Source organism: Eutrigla gurnardus, assembly GCF_963514095.1.
Source record: "Eutrigla gurnardus genome assembly, chromosome: 4".
NCBI classification, from domain to species: Eukaryota; Metazoa; Chordata; class Actinopteri; order Perciformes; family Triglidae; genus Eutrigla; species Eutrigla gurnardus.
Window position 1 is genome coordinate 29,272,087 of NC_139918.1, and position 12,189 is coordinate 29,284,275.

A 12,189-nucleotide genomic window follows, 5' to 3' on the forward strand; every position below is an offset into this window, starting at 1 on the left:
TTCCTCCCCACAGCTGGGCTCTCTCCTCTCGGATGCTGGCTCTGCCTCCTCCTCCTCCTCCTCCTCCTCCTCCTCAAACACGCCGGACCCAACAAATACTTCGGAGCGGTGGAATGACTGACTACCCGTTTCGCATGGTCTGAATTTCGGGGGAAATTTCGCACGTCGGAAAGGAGGGGAGGAAGAGGAAAAAAACGGGAGGCTCTCCATCCCCCGAGGGAATCTATTTTACAGTAAGCAGGCGCAATGTCATTCCAGCTTCCTCATTCCGCTCGTCTCACACCTCCCATCTCTGCAAACGCTCGGAGAAAACCCCCCAAAAAGCCGATGGTAGACTGTGACAGCCTGCTGGGGATGCGTGTGTGTCTGACGGTTGTGTTTTTGTTCGAAGTGTGTGCCAGATGTTTGGGTTTTTTTTCTTCTTGTTGCTATTATGTGTCGGCTTATTCCGAGGCGTGGTGTGGATTGTGTTTGTTGTGTGTTCGTTGTATTATGGTGCGCTAAAAGGGCTGTGGTGCGCTGGTGTTGGTGGTGGACTGAAAATGCCCCCCCCCCCCCCCCCCCCCCCCATTTCAGCTAGACTCGCCATCCATCCGTCCATCCATCCCTCCATCCATCCATCCATCCATCCATCCAGGCGAGGGTGTGTGGTGGTTGGAGGAGGAGGGGGTTTGGCTGAAAATGACTTCCACATAAACCTTAATGTTGCGATATTTTCACGGTGACAGCGGTTCATCGCGACACGCTGCACCGTCTTTGTGCCTTTGCGGTTCCATCCGCCGGATCCGCCGGATCCGCCGGATCTCCCGGCCGCGTGAAGCGGATGCTGGGATGAAGAGCGCCTCCTCGCGCAGAGCCCGTGGCGTGCGCTCCACAGCTCCGGCCCGGTTCACACACACAGACCCAGCGGGTCTCCGATCAGCTCCAGGTCGCCCCCCCCCCTCCTCCTCCCTCACCATGGAGCATGTTCGTCTCCATTCATCACTCTGATTTCAACACAGCATCGTCACGTTTTTGCTGCTCGTGTCACGTCAATGTGTGCGCGTTCGCGCGCGCTGTGACCTGGCAGACATTCGGAGGCCGACGGAAGAAGCCCCCGTGTGGCCTTATGGGCACCGCTGGTTTTTATGACGCCTCATTTAAAGTTAATTCCTCTTAAGGGCTGCAGATGACTCCCGAGACAGAGAGATACCCGGCCTTAATAAGAAGATCAACATGATGGACATAGATGAGGGCTGGGGGGGGGGGGGGGGATGAATTGGAGCAGATTGTGTCTGAAATGTCTTAATGGATCGCTGATCAACAGGCTGCTTGTTTCATATTGACCAACGTGCAAGTGCAGTGTGTCGTGGCAGATGTTTTCCATTTAGGGGTTGTGAGGGCGAAGCACCACAAATACCAGCAGCGTTGAGGATATAATGAGCTCATCGCTGGTGCCGATGAGTTCATTGAGGTGAATTATTAGAGAACTGAGGCTTTCTCCTCCTCCGACTGAGAATCCCACAGCTCAGATTCAACTCTTTCAGCAGAGCTTCCCCAACATCTATTTGGGGGTTTGGTTCGGGACGCTTAAGTTTAAATGAATCCTTCAACATTTTCACCAGAAATTAGTTCCTTGGTCTGTGTTCTCGGTGACTTCATGGCGTCTTACGACGGTTGCATAGCAACGGTGATGTGGTGAGGGCTTCATATTTAAAGGGGAGTATTGTCTGTAACTGAGTTGAGTGATGTCACTGTCTCAGGTTTATTTATTTGAATACTTTTTGGGAACCTAAAAAGGTGAAGCTATCCTGTGTTTTAGAATTTTAAAAACCCCTGAAATCCAAAGTCTTTTATTACGACCTCTTCCCGACTCCGGCACCAACATTTCCCTGGTCTCCGGTGTTCGTCTGGTCTGCCAGAGTGCACACACAAACAAGCTGGCGTTAACTGACTGCTACGAACTAGATTAGCTACATCTCAGAGCGCCGCTCCGGTCTAGAAAACACTCCACAACGACACACAGCAGTTAACTGATCAAAGAGCTTCTCCACAGAAATGATGCCGCATGTGTTTCTGGTTCCCTGCAGCAACCTCCGGGTCTGACAAGCAAAAGTCAAATGTGGAAGTGCAAAGAAAGACAGCCCTGTTTAGAGTCAAATAGGTGACGTATAGGCTGTGCTTTAGGGTGGGGCTACCTTGTGATTGACAGTTCGCTACCACGGCGTTGCCCAGTCTGGGAGTTGTCCATGTTGTCGTCTTAAGCTGTGCACACACCGGAAGAACTGCCCGACTCGCGTCGGTAAATTCGGCGTCGGCTACTTAATATGGCCGACTCGAACAACGACATGGGCGGTTCACACCTACGGAATTACAGCCGACGCCATACGTTCCGCGCTTGCGCGAGATGTAATGTCTCCAAAACAACAGGCGGCGCTAATCTGTATTGTGGGCCAAAAAACACGAAAACCGGAAGTAGGCGGTCCTCTCTAGACCGCCTTCTTCGATTCCACTGGTTATCTGGTATGTTTACCATCGTCACTTCCGGGCTTCACTGATTCGCTAGTCAAGCTGCCAGCCTCCACCAATCAGAATGGTAAAAGAATGACCGACTCGAATGGCGGATTACACATTTGAATCGGCTGAAATGAACGCCGACGTGGGCCGATTCGAGCGACCACACCAAGTAGACTCATGTCACGGGCGCCGACTCTCTCAAAGACGCCGATTTTCGGTCCGGTGTGTGAGCCCCTTTAGTAACGAAAGTTGCTTTGTAACATTTTGGTTGCCCTAATGTCACCCTTGCGTGTCGCATCTGGTTCCACCAAAACCAAGATGGCGACGGCCAAAATGCCGAACTGAAGGATTTATATAATATAATATATAATAATAAATTAAATAAATGGTTGAGTGAGACTATGGTTAGTTACGTCCCTGGAAAAAACAAAGTGTAAAAAGTGATTGGCTCTGTTGCAGCTTCAACAGGTTTAATCATGTTTTGACATTAAAAATAATGTTAATGTGAACAAATGTCACGCTGAGAAAGATGTGAGTTACTAGTAATTGCATGTGGATTGTTTTGAACGATTATTTTAATAATCTGTCATTCTAAACAAATACTATACACATGCTTTCTTGCTGATTGGGATTCTTCTTAGCAGCATCACTCTGTTCTACAATCTCATAAATGAACTTGGGCCACAGCCTCAGTATTAGAAATAGAAAGTATGGCCAAAATTATATTAAAAAAAACAGGCCCACACTGTCCTATAAGCTCGTAGTAACCTAATTACAACAAGTGCTTCAATGGGGAATCATAATTAGGTTGAATGCCAGTTAGCAGCATATGTCACTGCTAAAAAAAAAAAAAAAAGGCGTGGCAATCAGTGGTTTAATGTGGGAACATTAAAAGGGTAATGTGACAACTAACTCTGTTAGATCATCTGTGCTTAAACTGCAGGCGCATCGGTCCAAAAACTGTTAAATAATTCAATACCTCGGGGAGTACAGCGTAAAAAATAAAATAAAAAATGAGGAACAAACTGCAGCGAGAAAGGAGAACAGCCTCCACTAGTTGAGATCAGCCATCAGGGATCCTACAGATACTCTATAAAGTATACATCGGGGGGAGGTGGTGGGGCAAATAGTTTATTAGCATGAGACATCATATGACCCACTTCTGCAGCGGCGTTAACATGCTTAAGTAACTTCAAAGTTGTTTTTCATGCGTGGCGATGTTATTTCATCTTCTCCCCGCGGACTTCCGTACTATGTGAGATGGTATAGAAGCAGCAGCTTTCATTAACCGGCCAATCTGCCCTACATCAGCAGCACCGCTAATAATTAGTACTAATGATTGCAAATGATTACAAATATGTTTGATATGTAGGCGATATGGCAGCGATAAACTATTGGTATTGTGGCGTCAGCCTTCTGTTGTGCTGACCTGATAATCTCTGCTGATAACTTTGTTCTGGAAGAGAGACACATGGCTCCAGAGAGAGAGAGAGAGAGGGATACTGTGTGTTGCCAGGTCATTGTATTCCAATCATGGCTGCATCTGATTCATATCGCAGCTGGCGCCCCCCCCCTCAGTGAGTAGATGGGGAAGATAGGTTGCCTGGCCAACAACCTCTTTATTCCTTGAACCGTTCAGAGCAGAAACAGATCATCATCCTGGCCTGTTTACTTGACTAATAACAACTAAATCAATGTATGTAGCACTTTTAAAAACAGTATAAATCACTGAAAAAGTCAAAGAGAAACTCACATAATAGCATGAGTAAGATAATGAAGCCGTTTGTTTTCTCTTATGAAGGTTTCCTACTGAGTGAAATGACCTGAAGCATCTTAAGTGTCGGCTGTTTGAATTCTATAAATACGAAGCGAATGTGCTTCAATGCGTCCTTTCTTATCTCCTTTAGCTCAGGAAACACTGGACCATGCTTTAGCAAAGGAAAGACGAGGGCGCCGACCCACAATTCATAGTTCGTGAAAATGCACAAAGTCATATAATTATTGGCATCATGTCGGTGAATAAGAGAGGACAGTGACGGACATTTTGTTTCACTTTATTTGTATTTATTTATTTGGAACATAGAATACGTAAAAAATGAGAAATTAAAAGTAAATATAGCAAAAAAATTCTATGAATACATCAATATTACATAAAAAGAGGGAAACTAGATCTGACCACTTCTCCCTGACTCAAACAACTAACTTAATTTATTATTTAAACTTGTCCACGTTGCAAGATAATCCTTTATTTGTCCCACTGCGGTAAAGTGGTTCCATCAGAGCAGCACCAGTTAAAAAAGATAGGCCAAAAATAAATAATTAACAAGCATCAAAACGGTTGAATTCACATTACTGTGTTTCAGGGAATATTGATACGGTTTACAGAGTGAATGAACAGTCGGTTCATTGTTGGTGTTGAAGCAGGAAGGAGGAGCTGCTGTATCTCTTCTTCACTGTTTATAAGAGATGCTTTTTGTAGTCCTAGACTTTTCCTAAATTCTCCTTCTCCTCCTCCTTTCCTCTACTTCTCGAGGTCGAGGAAAGGTGTTTTTTTTTTTTTTTTACTTCCCCAACCTCTTTGTGACTGAGTGCTACCTGGAGGGGAGAGATTAATATGTAAGGCTACTTATAAAACATATATAATCCTCCACAATTGCATTTTCAACAGTAAGGCAACAAAAAAACTCACGGTTAAAGTTGTGGTTCGGGTTGGGGAATCCAACCTCCAGACCCTTAGGTGTTCTGCGTTCACAATAAAAGAGCAGATGTGGAACCAAATCAGCGATGGGGGGGGGTCTAACGGAGCCAGGGTTGACCCTTGTTGCATCCACAGTATATTAACACCTGCTGCACCGATCAGGTGACGGATCGACCAGCGCCCACTTCCCCGTCTCACCACAGCTTCCACTCGTGGTTCCGGCCGGTTTCTCTTAATGGATGACGACAAATAACAGCTGCACTTTGCCTCCCCGTCTCAGGCACTGAGTGGTTTCCCCCTCTTCTCTGCTGCCCTAAGATGAGAGAGGAACCAGGCATGAGGCTATGGAGAGGGTAATGGTTGTTTAGTCACTTGAGTTTTGACTCGACGGTTGAGTGTGCACTTTGCAGCCGAAAAAAAAAAAAAAAAAACGCTCTCTCCGCCGTGCAGCTATATATTTACCAAGCCACCTATTCGGTTGTGTCTTGAAGAGACACTTGAGTGAAAATGCCAGGGTCATTTTATTCAATTTAGTTATAAAAGAAAACCACCCACATGGAATACGGCTAAACCTGCTCAGCCAAAAGAGCACCAAAATGAATGAGCGATGGATACATGTGTTAAAACGGGTTGGGGCCGGGACCGTCATCTTCGTCTCAGTGAGTCCCCCATCCTCTCAGTCTGGCTCAGACCGTGTCCCTCTGCTACCGGGGGAGACAGTAATACTCCTCCTAATCCACCTCTCACTGCATTGCTCACCCAATCAATCCCCCGCGGAGTTAGGTCGTTGCCAAGTTGCGGTTGCCAAGTTGTGGTCGCCTTGGCAACAGCGACTCTTGGTTTTTTTTTTTCCCGCCGTGATGTCAGCCAGGTGCGGCGTGGCGGTTTGAGCTCTAACAAGGCCGACCCTTGTTGGGGATAATGAGCGAGACTCCACCGTCGTGGCGATGACTCCTTCTGTGCGTGAGGGGAGGTCAGCGAGGGTCGACTCCCAATTAGCTGGAAGTGTGTGTGTGAAGGCGAGCGGGTGTTCGGTGGTGTGATGGGAATGCTTTCCCCCCCGCCGGTTTGTTGCTGTATGTTGGTGTGTGGACAAATGCTCATTTACTCAACACGTGTTCCAACCCTTCAGGACACCTTCGCATTGGTGGCATAAGAAAAGGTTGTTTAGGAAACTGTTGAACCTTTTATCCAAACGTCAAGTTTGAGGCCATTGGTTGTCTGCTGGGGAATCTGTGGATTGTGCCGCCCCGAGCATCGGAGTTCAAGTATATCTCAGTCTTGTTCAGGGGTGAAACAGATCTTGAGATCTTCGGTGCAACGTTGCCCAGAAGGCAAAGCTCTCGATTTACCAATCCATCCACGTTCTGACCCTCACCTATCATCACAAGCTTTGGGTACAGCATCTCTGTTGCCAATATGATCTTCCCCCGTAGGATGGCAGGGCTCAGCCTTTTAGATGTTGCTATGGCAACGCTGCTCCTTTTGCTTCAAAAGGGGTCAGCTGAGGTGGTTTCGGACATCTGATCAGGATGCCTGAACGCCTCCCTTTTTTAGTTGTTTTCTGGGCACGTGGTCCTGGAGTAGACCCAGAACACGCTAGAGACATTATAAATCTCGTCTTGCCTCAGGGACTCCCAGGAAAAGCTGGAAACATTGGTGTGGAGAAGGACATCTGGAATACCCCACTAAGCCTGAACCAGTCGGCCCAATGAACACAGAGAGAAAAGGCTGAAAGACTTTGTTTAGATTATTTTCTGAGTTTAAATCAAGCCGTCAAGGCAACGTCTCAAAGCTCTAACATGATAAGATACCATCTAGTAGCTGTGGAGCAGCCAGTAGCTCGCTAAGTCACTTAATAAACCCGTTTAAATTGCTATCCAGTCAAATTCATAGATATTCCACCCCGTTCTACACTAAATGATTATGAATAAAAGGCAAAAAGTACACTTACCTTCACGAGGAATGGGTAACTAAGCGTGCATCATGTCAAGACTTTCGCCTGAAGGCATTAGCATAAACCTTATTAGAGGATAATAGAAAGTAAGAAATAAATCATGTCTGCTGTTGGCGATGTACACCTTGGTGCTATGAGTCACTCTCAGCCACTGTCATTCTGTCAAATTAGCTCTAAGAAAAAAAGGTTAGGGACCTCTGTTTCAGGGTAGATAACCCTTTTATATGCACATCGTGGTTTCAGCGGGCTGAGCAGGACAAACATCAGATACGTTCAGACCTACTTTCTCACTCAAAGGTTCTTCTATTTTGCATGCTTAGATGTGATGGACTCTTCATGCCCTTCTTTTTTCTTTTTGCATGGTTGTGATGCTGTGTGTATTTTTTGCCCGGGTGGGCGTTGGAGCACTGGCTGCAGCCTGACAGCCGCTCTTTGTTCTCACATGCCTTTTAGCATTTTTGAACTTTTATGTGTAAGTGGGCCTTACATAATTACAAATGAGCTTCTTATTCATAATCCAGCTGAGAGAAAGTCATTATTTCCTGCAGAGCTGTTTTGAGCCGTGAAGTTGTTGTTTTTTAAGGCAGATTGTGTCGGTGAAACACCCATTCATCAAATTATCTTCCTGATAGGAACAATTCTCACTCTGATTTATTTTACTGCCTGTGTTCCGTTGGCTATGATCAATACGTGCAGAGAGAGTCTTTTCTTCTGGGTGTGAAATGAATGGTTGTGATTATGTTTTCAAGCTTCCTATAATACGTGTCGTACCTCACATTAAGTTTGTTTCCAGTGATGGAAGTTAGTGAAAGTGTTATTTTCTTTGTCCCCAACCACCCCACTCTCCTTGGCGCCATTGTTTCTTTTTTCCCCCTGTTGGTTGATGCATTTTTGCTGATACAGTGGTTTGTGTGGAGACTGCATGGTGTCGGTGTAATCTTTTGCTTTTGGTTGTGTCCTTGACTGATTGCTGAGCAAAAAAAAAAAAGAGCTTCTATTCTGCTGCCAAAAATGACCTGAAGTGGAATTCTCTTGTGAGAAAATTACCACTCAACCAATTAAATATGTAGAAAAGCTGAAAAAAACAAAGCACAAAAACAAAGGAAAAACCAAAAATCTGAAGGGAAGTTATTGTTTCTCTTTCTGACAGTTTTTTTAAAATTTCATTAGCATTTTTTTTAAACTTTAAAGGGCATCTTGGTGCCTCAAGCCCTCATTATTTTCTAACCCTCTGCGAGCATTTGCTTGCTTGCAGGTTTTCTCTGAGTGAGTTTGTGTGTTTGCACGCGTGCAGAAGAGGAAGTGGCGTAAGGCCAGCGTAGCCAAGCTTTGTCCGCCTTTAATGCCACTTCATTCACTGTACTCACATCAGTGCAAGCTTCCTGACAGCCACTAATCTCCTCTTTATCTCAAAGGTTTGCTCAGCACTTTTGTGTCTCGTTCAGACGTGTGCGAACCAAAGATCTCAGGCAGCAGAGCGGCACTCCCGGCCGACTGCTCCACTGTGTCCGCTGGTCGTCCTTGTACTTTGGAGTAGTGAGTGTTGGTATGGCTCCAACCTGGCTCTGAAAACACAAAACTTCAATGGGGTTAATTTCTCGAATACCATATATTGATCCTACCAATCTACACATTTTTGTTGGATGATTTGCTGTAAAATCTGCTCAATACTGAATTACTGACCCTTGTAGGAACTTTTGTCTTTCAAGGATGAGGCTGGTTGAACATATCAAGATGTTAAACGACTGCCATCTAAACCACAGTGACTATAGTCTCAAGCAAGTTCAGTCAGCCAAACAGAAATGTGAATGTACGTACGAAATGACCAATCACTGTCTGGGGATCTTTTGTTTTCATTCTATATGATTTAATTTGACTATTTAAGTTTTATTTGATCTCAAGGAATACACATCCAAGGCCGAGTTAATTCCAGGCTGTGGATCTTCTCTATCTACGACACTTTAAATCTACAGTCAACTGCCAACATACAACTAAAAAAGTTCAAAAATGTAAGATAAATTTAAATTAATATTGATAAGACGATAGAAACTGGGGAGCAAATAATCAAGCCATTCTAAGTCAGTTAATTTTACAGAATTTAAGTTTTTTTATATATATATTCTTTGTATGAAAGTACAATATAATGTCACTGTTGTGTAAATTAGCAGCCAAGCACCAGTGGGACCGGCTACTTAGACAAAGAGAAGCTCGGATAACAACACACACAGCGGGAGTGTGACTTAATTCTCTGCTCAGGTAGACTTTTACTCCACTATGTATTTACAAACATTGCTGCTATATTGATGCTCTGAATTAATTGATTTAACAAACGTTAGCATGCTAACACGCTGAACACGGTAAACAGTATACCTGCTGAACATCAGCGTGTCAGCGTTGCCACGGTGAGCATTGTTAGCATAGTAAACTGCTCGGACATAATGTGGTCGTTGCTGCCGGTGAAGGGTCACTGCACTTTATTGTCACACACGAGATGAAATGTGTTTGGACTTGGCATGCGCGTGTCCATTAACCTTAACTGCAGAGTCATCCTTCACTCACATTTTTGTCACCACAATGGAGCGCGGCGAGGTCACGAGTGTGCAAACATTGTGGAGCTTTTGTTCCCGGAAGAAGATATGAGTCAGATTTGTTGATCTATCAAACAGCCCCGGCAATAAAAAAAATGGCCCATCAGTGCTTCTTCCTGCTCCAAACAAACAACGCTTTTATATCCAGGAAAAAGAAAACAGTTCATGTGGATTATGTGTGTTTTTTGGTTTTGTTTTCTTCTGGAAATGATTCATGCGAAAACATTAACAGAGCTAATTAGGTGGAAAGGTCTCGCTATGAGATATTGAGATACAAAATTCACAGTGCAAATAATGAGGGTGAGATACCCCCCCCCCCCCCCCCCCCCCCCCTCATGAGGCCACGCCCATGCTGTTTGTGCACAGTCTTGATTTAGGGATTAGTTGAAAGGAGTGCTGTCATTGATCTGCCTAGCTGATGCAATCAATAGAAACCCCCCCCTGAAAATCAGCGTTTATTAAATGAGCTTATGAATTCTTCCCTGAAATGCTTAACTCATCTTTTTATATCTATAAAAATATTATTATTAATCACATGCCTATATAATAAGAGAATAGATATTATGCAATTTAGTAAAGTCATTAGAATGCATATTGGACTATGTTATAGATTTTTTGAATTTGAGGTATTTTAATCAGCTTTGATGTCTGAGATAAAACAGGACTTTTACACTTGGGAAATACAACGAGATGGAAATGAAATGAGATGCTTGTACTTTTTATAACTGGCGTGGATCAGCCGTCGGGCGTTCTCTGTCAGCTATGCAGGACTTTTTTTTTCTGGGTGTTTTATCACCAGACTCAATCAGGCCAACCCCCCCCCCCCAAAAAAACCCCAGCATTTTGCAGCAGCTGATTGAAAATGTCACACACTCCTTGAAGACAAGCCAAGAACCCAGAATGAGCTTCTGAACATCGCTCAAAGCAGAAAAAAAAACTCTCTCTCGGACCTCTTTAAACTTTGACTAATAAGGATTTGTCGGCTTGAGCTTCGCGTCTCACTGATGACGAGGCATTGTGTGTGACTGAGAGATGAAGAGACTTTGCAGTTTATTGGCTAAAGGGTCAAAATCCCTCAGAGACGTTCACTCGGCTTGCTGTCACACACTGCACTTCATGTGTTCAACTTGGAGCTGGGAATTCCTTCCTTGCACTATTCTCAGCTGCTGTGGTGAAATAACAGCGTGTCTCGACTCATCTCAGCTCTGGGCTAAGTTAATGAATCTCATTGATTTGCTGCAGTCAAATAACAGTGGCCTTTTGTTAACTCGCTTTCAGCTTAATTGATGGGAGACATCGACCGGACGATGATGAGCTGGATATGTGTTCTACGCCCGGATATGTTTGCCAAACAACTAGACACGGGATGATGATTTCATGTCACGGTTATCCTGGACAAGATAATTGCCATTCACGATATTATCCAGATAATTATGATTAAAACTCAAACGGGGCATTCTGGTATCGCTTTACACTACAAAAAATAAGACAAACATCGCAATTTCAGCTAAAATCCTACATCGTAGGATTTACAGGTATTAACGTGCTTTGGGCTAAACACATAACATAGCTGGAAGCTTTGGGTTTTCAGATGAGTTTGCATTTGTCAGTGTTTATTGTATTAAAGTTGAGCTGAGACGACATTTTCACGAGTACCCAGCTTCGGTTCGGTGATGTATTTCTGAGGGTAACGGGACAGACGGGTGGGACGTAACGTCGGGAGGAATTTGATTTTAGCATCGAGAAGATGAGCTCAAGACCATCTCCGGATCAGAGTCATAGTCGCAGATCGATTGACGATGTCATGATGTTCATGATGAAATAGGTTGGTGCTCGCTGATATCTTTTGTTTTACAGGAAGAAAAAGATATTGGATTTTGTTATAAAAAATATGAAGAAGATTTTGTTTTTTGACATATATTGTTAAAGAAAGGTGCACAGTTTGACCGCGGATGTGATCTAAAAAGGTTAAAAAGACATTTTTCCTTTCAGATAGACTTTAGATCTACCCTCCTTAAACCCACCTTCCTTCCTGCCAGTCGGTTATGGTTAAGTGTGTCACAGAATTGAGGAAAAGCCATGACTGTAAAACCTTTTACGGTGATTCAAAAGATTGTTGATCATCATTTAACCCTCTCTCCTACCGCTAACCTCAGCCTTCTCCTATATATAAAAAAATAAAAAATTCTGAGAATACTTGAAGTGGCTGAACATGCATGATTAATTTGCCCCACATTTGGGCATCTAGTCTCCTACCACTGGGAACATGTGGCTTAGGCCTCTGTGAGAATGCCAGGACAGGAAGGACCATCAACCAGCAGTGAGGAGAATGACGAAGTGGATACGACGCAAAAAAAACAAAAAGGAGGCAAAAAGAGGCTTTATATACACAGTGAACATTCTTCACCAGTGACTGTGGGAGCCAGTGACACATGAAATATGAGAGACAG

At 44.2% G+C, this 12,189-nt stretch overlaps 1 protein-coding gene across 3 annotated transcripts in view; it reads left to right on the top strand.

Annotated features, from left to right (window-relative positions):
• Positions 1-214: 214 nt before the first annotated feature.
• Positions 215-12,189, top strand: part of ctnnd2b (catenin (cadherin-associated protein), delta 2b) — a 131,339-nt gene continuing 119,364 nt past the window's right edge. For 2 of the 3 annotated variants that reach the window (XM_084007675.1, XM_084007676.1), the window contains exon 1: positions 216-233. The gene's annotated coding sequence lies outside the window, so the exon portion shown is untranslated. Of the gene's footprint in view, positions 234-12,189 lie in introns of all 3 variants that reach the window. The other variant, XM_084007674.1, reaches the window with a different exon arrangement.